At 46.7% G+C, this 12,432-nt stretch overlaps 1 protein-coding gene across 2 annotated transcripts in view; it reads left to right on the top strand.

The window, feature by feature from the left end:
* The first annotated feature begins 2,372 nt into the window (after positions 1-2,372).
* Phf20 (PHD finger protein 20) overlaps positions 2,373-12,432 on the top strand; it is a 107,325-nt gene continuing 97,265 nt past the window's right edge. For both annotated transcript variants that reach the window (XM_036184828.1, XM_036184830.1), the window contains exon 1: positions 2,373-2,521. The gene's annotated coding sequence lies outside the window, so the exon portion shown is untranslated. The remainder of the gene's footprint in view (positions 2,522-12,432) is intronic.

Below are 12,432 nucleotides of genomic sequence, written 5' to 3'. Positions count from 1 at the left end.
CAGTGCTGGGATTAAAGGCGTGTGCCACTGCCATCCAGTGGTGATGCATACCTTTAATCTCAGCATTAGGGAGGCAGAGGCAGGCAGATCTCTGTAAATTTGAGGCCAGCCTGGTTTACAGAGCAAGTCCCAGGTCAGCTAGAACTATTATTACACTGAGAAACCGTGTCTCTAAAAAACAAAACAAAATAAACAAACAAACAAAAAATAGTAACAACTAGATAAATATGGCTGCACATGCCTGAAATACATAAGGACACCCAAATATACAAACAAATAAAATAAACATTAAAAGTAACCTTTTCAGGGTTGGGGATTTAGCTCAGTCATAGAGTGCTTGCCTAGCAAGCGCAAGGCCCTGGGTTTGATCCTCAGCTACACACACACACACACACACACACACATACACACACACAAAAGTAACCTTTTCGCCAGGTGGTGGTGGTGCATGCCTGTAATCCCAGCACTCAGGAGGCAGAGGGAGGCGGATCTCTGTGAGTTCAAGGCCAGCCTGGGCTACCAAGTGAGTTCCAGGAAAGGCGCAAAGCTACACAGAGAAACCCTGTCTCAAAAAACCAAAAAAAAAAAAAAAAAAAAAAAGAAAGAAAAAAAAAAGAAAAAAGAAAAAAAGAAGAGAAAAGAAAAAAGAAAGGGACCAAGGTAGTGTTATGTGTGAAGCATGCTGTGAAGAATTCTTTAAACAAAACAACCACGTCTCTAGAGCCACACCATTTAAAAGGCCAGTGACTGTGGAGAGTTTGGAATGTTTCAGGTCTCACCTCTGTGTCAGTCCTGCAGTCCTGATAAACCTTTGGAATGTATAGTCAGTTAATGAAACCCTATTCTCCACCCACGGAAGGGCTAAGAATGCTACCAGATAGCATCTAAGGTCTACAGTTGAGATTACTCCATCTTACTTCATGTTTGTTAGTTTTTGAGACAGGGTTTCTCTACATATTCCTACCTGTCCTGGAACTTACTATGGAGACCAAGCTGGCCTTGAATTCACTGAGATTCACTTGGCCAGCCTCCCTAGTGCTGGGATAAATGGTTGGAACCACCACATCTGGCCTCTACTAATTTTTTTTGTTTGTTTGTTTGTTTTTTTCGAGACAGGGGTTTTCCCTTGTAGCTTTGCGCCTTTTTGGGAACTCACTTGGTAGCCCAGGCTGGCCTCGAACTCACAGAGATCTGCCTGCCTCTGCCTCCTGAGTGCTGGGATTAAAGGTGTGCACCACCACTGACCGGCTAATGTATTTTTAAAAATGCCTTGGTTTATAACTTTCTTTGTTCTGTTCCTATAAAACTCCATGAAGCTATTTCCATGAAGTAGGTAATTTAAATCTGTGTTTTTCCAGGGCATGAGCAGTCACACTTTGGCTCCAAAAACTTTCTCTTACTTCCTTTGACTTGAGAGCTGTGTTTTTATGTGGACATGCACTCCAGGGTCAGAGAGATGTGGATCACTGTGAGTTCAAGGCTATCCTTGTCAACTATATGTATTGAGTCTCAGACTAGCCACCACTACACATTGGAACTGTTTCAAACAAACAAGAAAGAAAAACAGAAAATGTGGTCAGATAAGCAAAGGCATAGGATACAGAAGGACAGATTGACTGATGGGTTAAGTAGCATGGTGAAGTGATGTGATTAGACTTATATATAATTTAAGAAGTGCAAGTCTGGTTGCTTCCAGTGTCAAATCAAGTCTTGATCGCCCCTGCAAATGGCAATTTTAACACTTCTTGTTGGCACTTGCTGAGTCCCACTGGGAAAACCTCTCTTTTGTTGTGGCTGCGTCTTGGACCTTGGTCCCTAGAGAAAAAGTACAGTCGTCCCCCCCCCCCCCCGTTCCCCCCCCCGTCCCCCGTCCCCCCCCCCCCCCCCCCCCCCCCCCAGCAGCCATAGGAATCCCTTTCCAGGGATGAGAGCAAAGACAGAGGTAAGAAGGCTCAGTTGAGGACTTGAAAGAGTCAGAGCACACAGGGCAGGCTGGATATGTGAGACTGAGAAAGCCTGGTGACACTCAAACTTGAAGGCTTAGCTCTTCACCTGGAGAAGGGAACAGGGCGTTTTGAAAAGCCCTCGCGTGTGAAGGACGGATTGGAAGGGAGAAAGTAAAGAGCTGTAAAGACCACGATCTTCGTGGAGAGCGGTGACAGGAGGCTGGAGGAAAGTGGGTGGCTTCCAGAAGCATTAAGGGAGGCCAATTAAGACGGCAGATGGGCAGCACCCAGGCCCTGGCTGCTGGTGACCTCAGCGGTCACGGGTGAGTGCGGACTTGGTGTTCCCGCGTCAGGGAGGTGGGCGTGGCCTGCTCGCGCTGTCGTCCCGGTGACCGGGCGGGGCGGGGCCCGGGGCGGGGCCGCCGGACCGCTGCGTCACTCGGTGGTGGCGATGGTGCGTGTGTGTAGGGGGCGGGGGATACGCTGGGCGCGTCCCCGGGGTCACGTGGTGCGCAGCGCGCACAGTCCTTCTGTCGGTTGGTCCTGGAGCGGCGCAGCAGGAGCGGGGCCGTGAGGTGAGCTCGTGGCGAGGCGCGGCGACGCGAAGCCAGCTGGTTGGGGCCGTGGCGGGGGCCAGCCCCGTGCCGCGCGCGCGCCGTGCGGGCGGGACCGGGGACGGACGTCTCCGCTACTGCGGGACCCTAGCTCAGCCCCACTCCCCGTGTGGCCCCCGATCACCCAGCCCCGGAGGGAGGCCCGGGGACCGCTGCTGTGAGCGTGGCGGGCGTGCGAGTGCCGCCCAATCACTGCGGCTGCCTGCGGGAGTGACGGCCACTACGGCCAATCAGCGCGGCCCGAGGGGGCTGGGCTGCGAGGAGCGGGCCCGGGGCGCGGAACGGGGCAGTGGGGGTGGGGAGGAGTGCCGGAGCTGCACCCCCAGCTTGGCCCGTGAGATTGGGGCGCAGCCTGCACTGCTGCCTCTGCCGCGGGAACGCGTTTTCGTGTAGTGCCTTTCTTATCCTGCTCTGGGAAGCACACTCTTTCCTCAAGACCCTGTATATGGGAGTGTCCCTTTTCTCTATAGTTTGGAAAATCTGGGCGTCGCTCCCCTTGCTTAAACTCTAGTCCTGGGGATTTTCTCTCAGTTTCTAACCATCCCTGAGAACAGACTGAAGGCATACTCGCTTTTCTTTGCTCCTCTATACTGAGGGGACACTCCCATATTCCAACCTAATTAACAGTTCTCCCATTCCAGTTTGGGGTTCAGTCTGCAGATAGTTCCCTCAGAAGTCAGGTCAGTAACCAAAGTTTTGGGATACTTTATTATATCCCACAACTCAGGAAAAGAATGCTTCTTTCCAGGCCCCAAATCTGGTATACTTTCAGAAGTTAGTGAATTTGAGGGCCAGTTCTTTTTTTTTTTTTTTTTTTTTTTTTTAAGTCCTGCAGTCTGAGGTGAGCATCCCTTTCAGGTTCTAGTCCAGCTGCTATGGCACATAGTTTCCAGTTTCACTCATAAGGGAATTCACTGACTTGTCCTTAAATCCTTGCGTTTGCATTTTCATGCGTACTCCAAGCTAACTTGTTTCTTGGGGGAGAGAGACTTGCTTTCCTGTCTAAGAGTGTGTTTGCTTTCTGGGTCTCTTCAAGGTTTGAGATGCACCTCTTTTAGCAGGAAACATATCACCGTGTGGGTGCAGAAAGTGCTGGGCACACCTTTCTCCTGGATCCTCCCACTCTTAGATGGGATTGTTCTTGAGCACTCTCCCCACCCACCCCTTTTTCCGCCTGGCCCTAACTGAAAAAAAAAGTTTATTTATTTGGTGTGTGCCGTGACATGTATGTGGCAATCACAGGACAACTTGCAGGATTCCTCTGCTTCCACTTTGTGGGTTCTAGGAATCAAACTCAGGTGGTCATTCTTGGCTGCAAGTGTCAAGCCCTAGCCAGTCATCCTGTTTTGAGACCAGGTCTTGCCTTAAATTCGTGATCCTCCTGCCTTGGCACCCATGCTGAGATTACAGGTGCTCCTTCCTATACTACACCATCTCCGCCCCCCCCCCCCCCCCCCCCCTTGGTTTTTCAAGACAGGGTTTCTCTGTGTAGTTTTGGAGCCTGTCCTGGATCTCACTGTGTAGCCCAGGCTGGCCTCGAACTCACAGAGATCCGCTTGCCTCTGCCTCCCGAGTGCTGGGATTACAGGCATGCGCCACCACCGCCCGGCCTTTCTTTGAGCTTTTCTGTAGTTCAAGATAGTTTCATTCTTGAGTTTCCTTTCCTCTTTAGAACCACATTCCCCTTCCTGTGCTCTCCAGGGCTCTGTAGTGGGTCTCTTTGGTCTTCCTCTGTTGACTGAGTTTCTGCAGAACACTGTGTCCTTTTTTCCCCCAGGGCAGTTCTTTTTTTTTTTTTTTGAAGCTGAGTATTGAACCCACTGAGCTAAATCTCCAACCCCTCCAGGGCAGTTCTTTTAGTCACCCCTCCCGAGCCTTTCTTCCCTGACAGGACCCCCTCTGTGCCCATGGCTTTCATTGTTGTGAGGCCCTGTCTCATGAAGTAGTCCAGGTTATCCTGGAACTTAGTGGGTAGTCCAGGTTGGCTTTGAACCCTTGAAGTTCCCCCTGCCTCAGCCTCACAAGTGCTGGGATTACAGGCAAGAACTACCATGCGTGGCTCACATGACTTTTATATGTCCTTCATCTTTCTGCAAATAGGAATTCTCTTTTGGCTCACTGTCCAGGCGTTTTCCTGGTTTCTGGTCCTGCTGTCACTGTTCTGCTTACCTCGTGATGATAACGATCCTCCTCTCTCTTCCTCTTTGTCAGAGGTGGCCATAAGACCATGGCTGCCAGACCTGATGCTGGAGTCAAAATGTAAAGGAACCCCTTGTAAGTTTGGTTATTCTTAGGACTCTTAATTCCATGATGCATTACTTCCTCTAAGTTTCTGGTGAAGCTTTCAATAGTTTTTGTGGGTCTGATCACAGCAACAAGGCAGGAGGATTATTGCAAATTTAAGGTTGCCTGGTCCATGTAATGAGTTCCAGGCTAGCTGAGGAGACATAGCAAGACCCTATGTCAAACAAACAGATCTGATTAGGTAGATTCTACTCCTCCCCGACCCCCAACACACCCCATGTCTTTGTTTTGTTTTTTCTCAAGACAGTTTTTCTGTGTAGGCCTGTCTGTCCTGGAACTGACTCTGTAGACCAGTCTGACCTCAAACTCACAAGAGATCACTTGCCTGTGGGCTGGGATTAAAGGCGTGTGCCACCACTGCCTGGCTTCTTTTTTAACATCTTTGTTCTGGGTGAGGGGGCTTCAAGAGATTTTTTTCTAGTAATGTATATCTTCTAACCCATAAACTTTGTATAAAGAAAAGAAGTCATGTGGGCTGAGGGATGTAGCTCAGTGGTGGAATATTTGCCTACTGTGTGTGGAGGGTCAGGATTTGGTCCTCAGCATGAAAAATAGTGTGCAGCCGGGCTGTGGTGGTCCATGCCTTCAATCCCAGCACTCAGGAGGCAGAGGCAGGTGGAGCTCTATGAGTTTGAGGCCAGCCTGGTCTACAGAGTGAGTTCCAGGACAGCTAGAACTAGAACTGTCTTGAAAAAACAAAAAACAAGACAAAACAAAAAACCCCAAAACAAACAAACAACCCCCCCAAAAACCCAGTATGTGACTCTGCCTCAAAAAAAAAAAAAGAATGGATAGAAAGAAAGAAAAGAAAAACTGTATGTTCTTGATTAGTATTTGCCTGTCTTTTCTCCTGACCCCCACTTTAAAAATCTGCAAACACCTGGGACATCTTGTCTCAGTAGGTCCTCACCCCTAGTATTTCTCTTTCCCGCTCCAGATTTTTGCATAGGGCTTTTTAGCCTTGAAGCCCTGATTAATTTCTCCACAGCTGGAGTTTCCAGTGCTTAGGGTGTAATGGCTCCTCTGACCTGTCTTCCTTGTGGGAAGTACTTGAATGTGCAGCTGCTCAAGGCAGCCTGGGGGGGAGTTTGGATCTGAGAAGCTATACCAGTAGGAAGGGCAGGAGCACAGCATTTGAAGATCCAAGGCCTGAGTCTCTTCTGGAAACTGGATATTTGCCAGGCACCTGCTTCCCAGGGATGCTGGGAGATTTAATGGCACCCCCGGGAACCTGTAGAAATTAATGGGGCTTGTGGGGAAGTGCCTCGAACTCAGTGTGAGAACTTGAATAAAATTGACCATTGTTGTGTTTTGGGACAGCTAAGTTGCTTCAAATTTTTTTGTTCACTAAAGCCCTCGAACTAAGTTGTGTTATTTCAGGAAGGGAAATAAATCCAGTGTTCAGTACTACATTTCTCTAAAAAAAAAAAAAGAGGGCTGTGACTAGTACCTAGTAATCTATGATCTGCTTAAGTGAACAGGTAGTTTGACTCTTTGTTTGGCTGTTGCTACGCCATCTGTATAGTGCAGGAAGTATACCCTTGATGGCCCTACATTCCTGCTTCTCATCCTGGATGTGCATTCGAATGACCTGCCTGTTTTGTTAAAATGCTTGCTGTGATTTGGTAGGTGGGGGATGGGGTCTGAGTATATGCCATTCTAGTTTTTGGGTGGTATTAAGATTAGGTAAGTACACATTGAGTAGCCAGATTTCCATATATAGCTGGAGTGTTCAGTGAAAACAGAAAACTGATTAAACAAATGCTGGGGGATTGTTTTCCACTGTCCCTTTGTTCAGACACATACACATCTCAAAGTTGTACAAGTCCATTGTTCTCAGACAGGATCTTTTCTTGAATTATCTATGTAGCCCAGGCTAGGCTTGAACATACACTTCTTTTGCTGAGATTACAGATTTACACCACTGTGCCCAATTCCTTTTTTTATTTTATTTTATTTATTTTCTTTTTGGTTTTTCAAGACAGGGTCCTGGAGAGCTCTGTAGATCACACTGGCCTTTTTTTTTTTTTTTTTTTTTTTGAGCTGAGGACTGAACCCAGGGCCTTGCGTTTACTAGGCAAGCGCTCTACCACTGAGCTAAGTCCCCAACCCCCACACTGGCCTTGAACTCACAGATATCCTCCTGCCTCTGCGGTGCTGGGATTAAAGGAGTGTGCCACCTCGACTCCGTTGGCCCAATTTCTTTTTCCCCTCCCTTTTTTTAGTTAAAAAAAAAAAAAAAAGCAAAGGTTATTCCATTTTATGTGTTTGCCTGCATGTATTTATCTGCACCATGAGCATGCCTAGTGCCCACAGAGGTCAGAAAAGGGAGTTGGATCCCCTGGATCTGAAGTTACAGTCAGTTGTGACTTGCTTTGTGACTGCTAGGAATTGAATTGGGGTCCTCTGAAAGATCAGCCAAGCGCCAAGCCAGTACTCTTAATCCATGGGCCATCTCTCCAGCCTCAAACCCTCCCCCCACTTTTTGAGATAGTCTTGCTATGTGTAGCCCAAGGCTGTCTTCTTACCTCAGGGTCTGGTACTGTAGATAGTTGCTACTGTTCCTGGCTAACCTTTAGCTTTTTAAACTGTCTACAAAATTTATTGGTTTCTCTGTATATTGCTATATTTAAGTGCTTAAGAATATGTTGCTTTAAGGTGAACTTTTTTTTTGGCCTTGGGTGCTGAGGTTTGAACCAGGGTGTTGTACATTCAGGACAAGTCGTCGTCTTCTTCTTCTTCTTCTTCTTCTTCTTCTTCTTCTTCTTCTTCTTCTTCTTCTCCTCCTCCTCCTCCTCCTCCTCCTCCTCCTCCTCCTCCTCTTTCTTCTTCTTCATTTTGTTTCTTGAGACAGGGTTTCTCTGTTGTTTTGGTGCCTGTCCTGGATCTCACTCTGTAGACCAGGCTGGCCTCGAACTCACAGAGATCCACCTGCCCCTGCCTCCTGAGTGCTGGGATTAAAGGCCACCAATACCTGGCTGAAAAGTGTTCTTCTACTGAGCTCCCATACCCCAAGCTCTGATGGAGAATATTTGACATGGACTCATTCTAATAAGTACTGCCGTGGCCAGCTTGTTTCTGAGTCCTCTCTTGTTACAGTGAGAAGGGAGTCAGGATACCCCACATCAAGCCATGGAGTTTCTAGTGTTTTCTTTGTTTTTCTAGTTCTTCAAATGTAGCTGAGAAGGGCCAGGCTGGAGCTACATGCTTGGCCCTGAATGGAAGCTGATGGTTCATCTGTAAATGCCCCAGAAGGCAGTCCTGGTGAGCTGGTGACATTCTTTGATGAGCTCTTAGTTTGTGATACTTTCCTTGTGTTATATTTTTTAAGCTAGTGTCTCTTATATAGCCTAGACTGGCTTTGAACTGATCCTTCTGTCTACTTCCCAAGTGCTGGAATTCTCAGCATCTGCTACTTATGCCCAGTTCTCAGTGGGTTTTTCCACTCTGAATCTCTTAAATCATTTGTACCTGTTTGCCTGTTAGTTTTCATGGCCCTTTTCCAATATGGTCCTAGTCCAGGCTCTGATCAGGACGAACCTGAATGACGAGACTGTTTTGTGTCCCTGATCTTCCCCTAAGCCTTCCATTCCTCACACGCATGTCAGATTATCTTCAGGGACAGATTTGATCTGGATCTGGCACTAGTCCCAGCTCCTCCACTCAAAAGTGACCTCAGGCAAATCACATTGAGCTCTTAGGGCTAGGCCTCATTCTCCCCAGCCGAACACTGAGCAGTTACTGATTTCAAGGTTCACCCTCACAGGATCTGTAGGGACCTTGTTTAGAGCCAGCTGCCTGCAGGAGCACCTAGTAGCAGGTCTGATTTCCCTCACATGCTTCAGTGGGCAACCTGCCAGTGGTTCCTTGTCCCAAGTCACTTTTGCTGGCACTGTTTCCTTTTTAGCCAAACAGCCAGCTTGTCTTCATGCCCCGTGTCAACATTCTTCTGCCTCTATGTGCTCTTGTCAGTTGTGGGCTGTATTTCATTCAGAACTACCTGAAGTTCTCAAAGTAGTCTGCTTGAGTTCTCCATTCAGTGTTAGCTGCCTGTCTGCATTACTAAGGGAGACTGTCGAGGTTTTTTGTTTTGTTTTGTTTTTTTTGTTTTGTTTTTTTTTTTTTTTTGAGACAGGGTTTCTCTGTAGCTTTGGAAGCTGTCCTGGAATTCGATTTGTAGACCAGGCTGGCCTCGAACTCACAGAGATCCATCTGCCTCTGCCTCCCGACTGCTGGGACTAAAAACAAATTTATTTACTTAAATTTTTTCTTTTCTTTTTCCCACCTCTTGTATTTGTTATTTTTCGATCTTAATTTACACCTTTTTTTGTGTGTGTTTTACCTTCATGTCTATGTGTTTTGTGCATGCAGTGCCCTCTGAGGCCAGAAAGAGGGTGTTGGATCCTCTGGAACTGGAGTTACAGACAATTGTGAACTGCCCTGTGGGTGCCGGGGATTGAACCTGGGTCCTCAGGAAGATCAGTCAGTGCTATTAACCAATGAGCCATAGCTCCAGCTCCCTCCATCTTACTTTTTGAGATAAGAGCTCATTGAACCCAGAACTCTCGATTTTTATTTTTAAATTTTTCTTGAGATGGGATCTCCCTGTGTAGATCAGGTTGGCCTTGGAGATGTGAGAATCTGACTAACTTTGCCTCTTAAATGCTGGGATTACAGGCAGGTATCATCATGCCTGGTTTCCTCTCCAACTCCCACCCCACTGCTTTTTTTTCCCTTCCTTTTAATTAGCAGGGCAAATAGCATGAAATTCTGAAGGTGAAAGGCAGTTTGCAGCCAGATGGAGTGGCTTGTTTGTGCTTAGAATTCCAGTACTGGGGAGGTAGAACACAGTCGAATCAAGAGTTAGTTCAAAGCCATCCTTGGCTGCATAGTGAGGTCTGCCTGGGTTACATAGACTATTTCAAACAACACAAACAGTGTTTTGCTTTGCTTTAAGATCTGGAGCTAGTGGGTGGTGGTACATGCCTTTAATTCCAGCACTTGGGAGGTAGAGGCATGCAGATCTCTGTGAGTTTGAGGACAGCCTGGTCTACAGAGTGAGATCCAGAAAGCCAGTGAAACCTACACAGTGAAACCCTGTCTTGAAAAACCAAAAAAAAAAGAAAAAAAAAAAGAAACAAACAAACCCAAACTGTGCGTCTAAACTTTGAAAATATATACTAAGTGCAGATACCATTCAAAAACTACCCCAGAGGGCCTGGAGAGATGGCTTAGAGGTTAAGAGGCTGCCCTTCCAGAGGTTCTGAGTTCAATTCCCAGCAACTCCATGGTGGCTCAGAACCATCTAATGTGGGATCTGATGCCCTCTTCTGTCATGCAGGCTTCTTGCAAATAGAACATTCATATACATAAAATACATAAATAAATCATCTTTGGAAACAAAAGTTAAGCAAACAAACCCTATTTCAGAGCTGACACATACCTGAACTCCCATTGCTCTGACAGTGGGTGAGGTGGGGAGCTTGAGATGCAGCCAGTTCAACCTTTTTTTTTTTCTTTTTTTAAAGATTTATTTATTATGTATACAGAAGAGGGCGCCAGATGGCTGTGAGCCACCATGTGGTTGCTGGGAATTGAACTCAGGACCTCTGGAAGAACAGTCAGTGCTCTTAACCTCTGAGCCATCTCTCCAGCCTGAGTTCAACCTTTTGACATTGCAATAACATAGTCATCTGCAAATGTATTGGGCCAGATTCACAGCTGTCCTGGGATGCATCTGCCCTGTGGACTACGGGTTGGATGTGCCTGATAGACTTTGAGGCTAGCCTGGTCTATATGTCTAGACTTTGCCTCCAAAAGAAGACGAGAAAGGCTGGTAAGAGTGCTCAGTAAGAGCGCTTGCTGACAACCTGAGTGTGATTCCTGAAACCCATGTCACTGTGAAGGAGAGATTATAACCACAGAATTGGTTCCTGCAGTCACAGATACATCCACACATGTGCGTAATAATAAAAATCCTTTCAAAAAGTTAATGAAGTCGCAAGTGGGGCTTGGTGGTGTGCACCCTTGATCCCAGCTCTCTGGAGCTCGCTGGGTTCTAGGCCAGCCAGGGCTATGTAGTCTTTCAAAAAGAGACAGGACAGCATGACTCAGGTGGGTGGGGAATGTAGCTCAGTGATAGATCACTCACTTGGGGGGGGGGGTCCTGGATGGATCCCCAGCAGCATTAACAAAGCCCCTAGATTTCTAATGAATTCCTTGAGAATGTCTTGATAACCATTGCTGATGAGTATGGAAATCAGTACTCAAAGGTGCATTTGACCCACTGATTTATTGCCCTCACTTCTTAGGAATATGGGGAAGATATCTATAACTATATAGATAATATTTGGTGGTCCTGGGCTTGGACCCTGGAATAATCTCATTTTTGGGAAGCACTCTGTCACTTAAAATGTTTTTTAAGTTAAAAATTACTTGTATTCCTGTGTTTATTTTTTATTTATCTTTTAATTTTTTTTTTTTTCCCTGAGACAAGGACTCACTATAAAGCGCTGGCTGTCCTGGAATTTACTGTGTAGACTGACCTTAAACTCACAGATTACCTGTCTGTCTCTGCCTTCAAGTGTAGTGTGGCCTGTGCCACCACGTTCAGCACCCCCCCTTTATTAGGGTTTTTTTTTTTTTTTTTTGAGACATGGTTTCTGTCTGTAGCCCTGACTGTCCTGGAACTTGCTGTGTAGACCAAACTGGCCTTGACCTTAGAGATCTACCTGCTGCCTCTGCCTCCTGAGTGCTGGGACTAAAGGCATACACCTCTGTCTGACTTGGTTTTTATTTTATTTATATGAGTTTTTCTCTGTGCCATGTGCATGCAGTGCTTGTGGAGGCCTGAAGAGAGTATTGGTTCCCCTGGAACTGGAGTCACAGAAGGCTGTTAGTTGTCATGTGGGTGCTGGGAATTGAACCGGCGTCCGAGGGGGTCCTTTGGAAGAGCACTGGAAAGAGCACTGGCTGCTAGTACTCCTCAGTGCTATCTCCAGCTCCCAGCCTTTTGTCTTTATTTGTTTGAGATGGGTTTTGTTGTGTAATTCAGCCTGTGTAGTCCTCCTGCCTCAGCCTTCAGAGTACTGGGATTACAGATATGTGTGTGTCTTTTAGCCACTCAGTTTTGATAGATGTAGCATGAATTGTTAGAAGGTCTTATTAATAAAAACAAACCTGGAGCCAGGTATTAGGGTGAATGCTGGAAGATCAGAGAAGCAGAACAAGTCATAGCTAGCTACCTTACCTTGCCAGTTCCTCAGCTGATCCTGTTTCCTCAGACTGGAAGCCTCAGAGTCCTTATTCAAATGAGAGACAGGTTTTCTCTGTGTAGCTTTGTGCCTTTTCCTGGAACTCACTCTGTAGACCAGGCTGGCCTCGAACTCACAGAGATCCGCCTGCCTCTGCCTCCCCAGTGCTGGGATTAAAGGCGTGCGCCACCACGGCCCGGCTCAAGTAGTTCTTTTTTTAAAAGTAGATTAAATAATCTCCCTTTTTATCTTCTCATATCCATATTCTCTTTTTTCTTTTCATAATAGATTCAATAATCTAACTTTTGTCATTTT

The sequence above is a fragment of the Onychomys torridus genome, chromosome 4, assembly GCF_903995425.1.
Source record: "Onychomys torridus chromosome 4, mOncTor1.1, whole genome shotgun sequence".
Lineage (NCBI taxonomy): Eukaryota > Metazoa > Chordata > Mammalia > Rodentia > Cricetidae > Onychomys > Onychomys torridus.
This window is presented reverse-complemented; position numbering and strand designations above follow the sequence as displayed.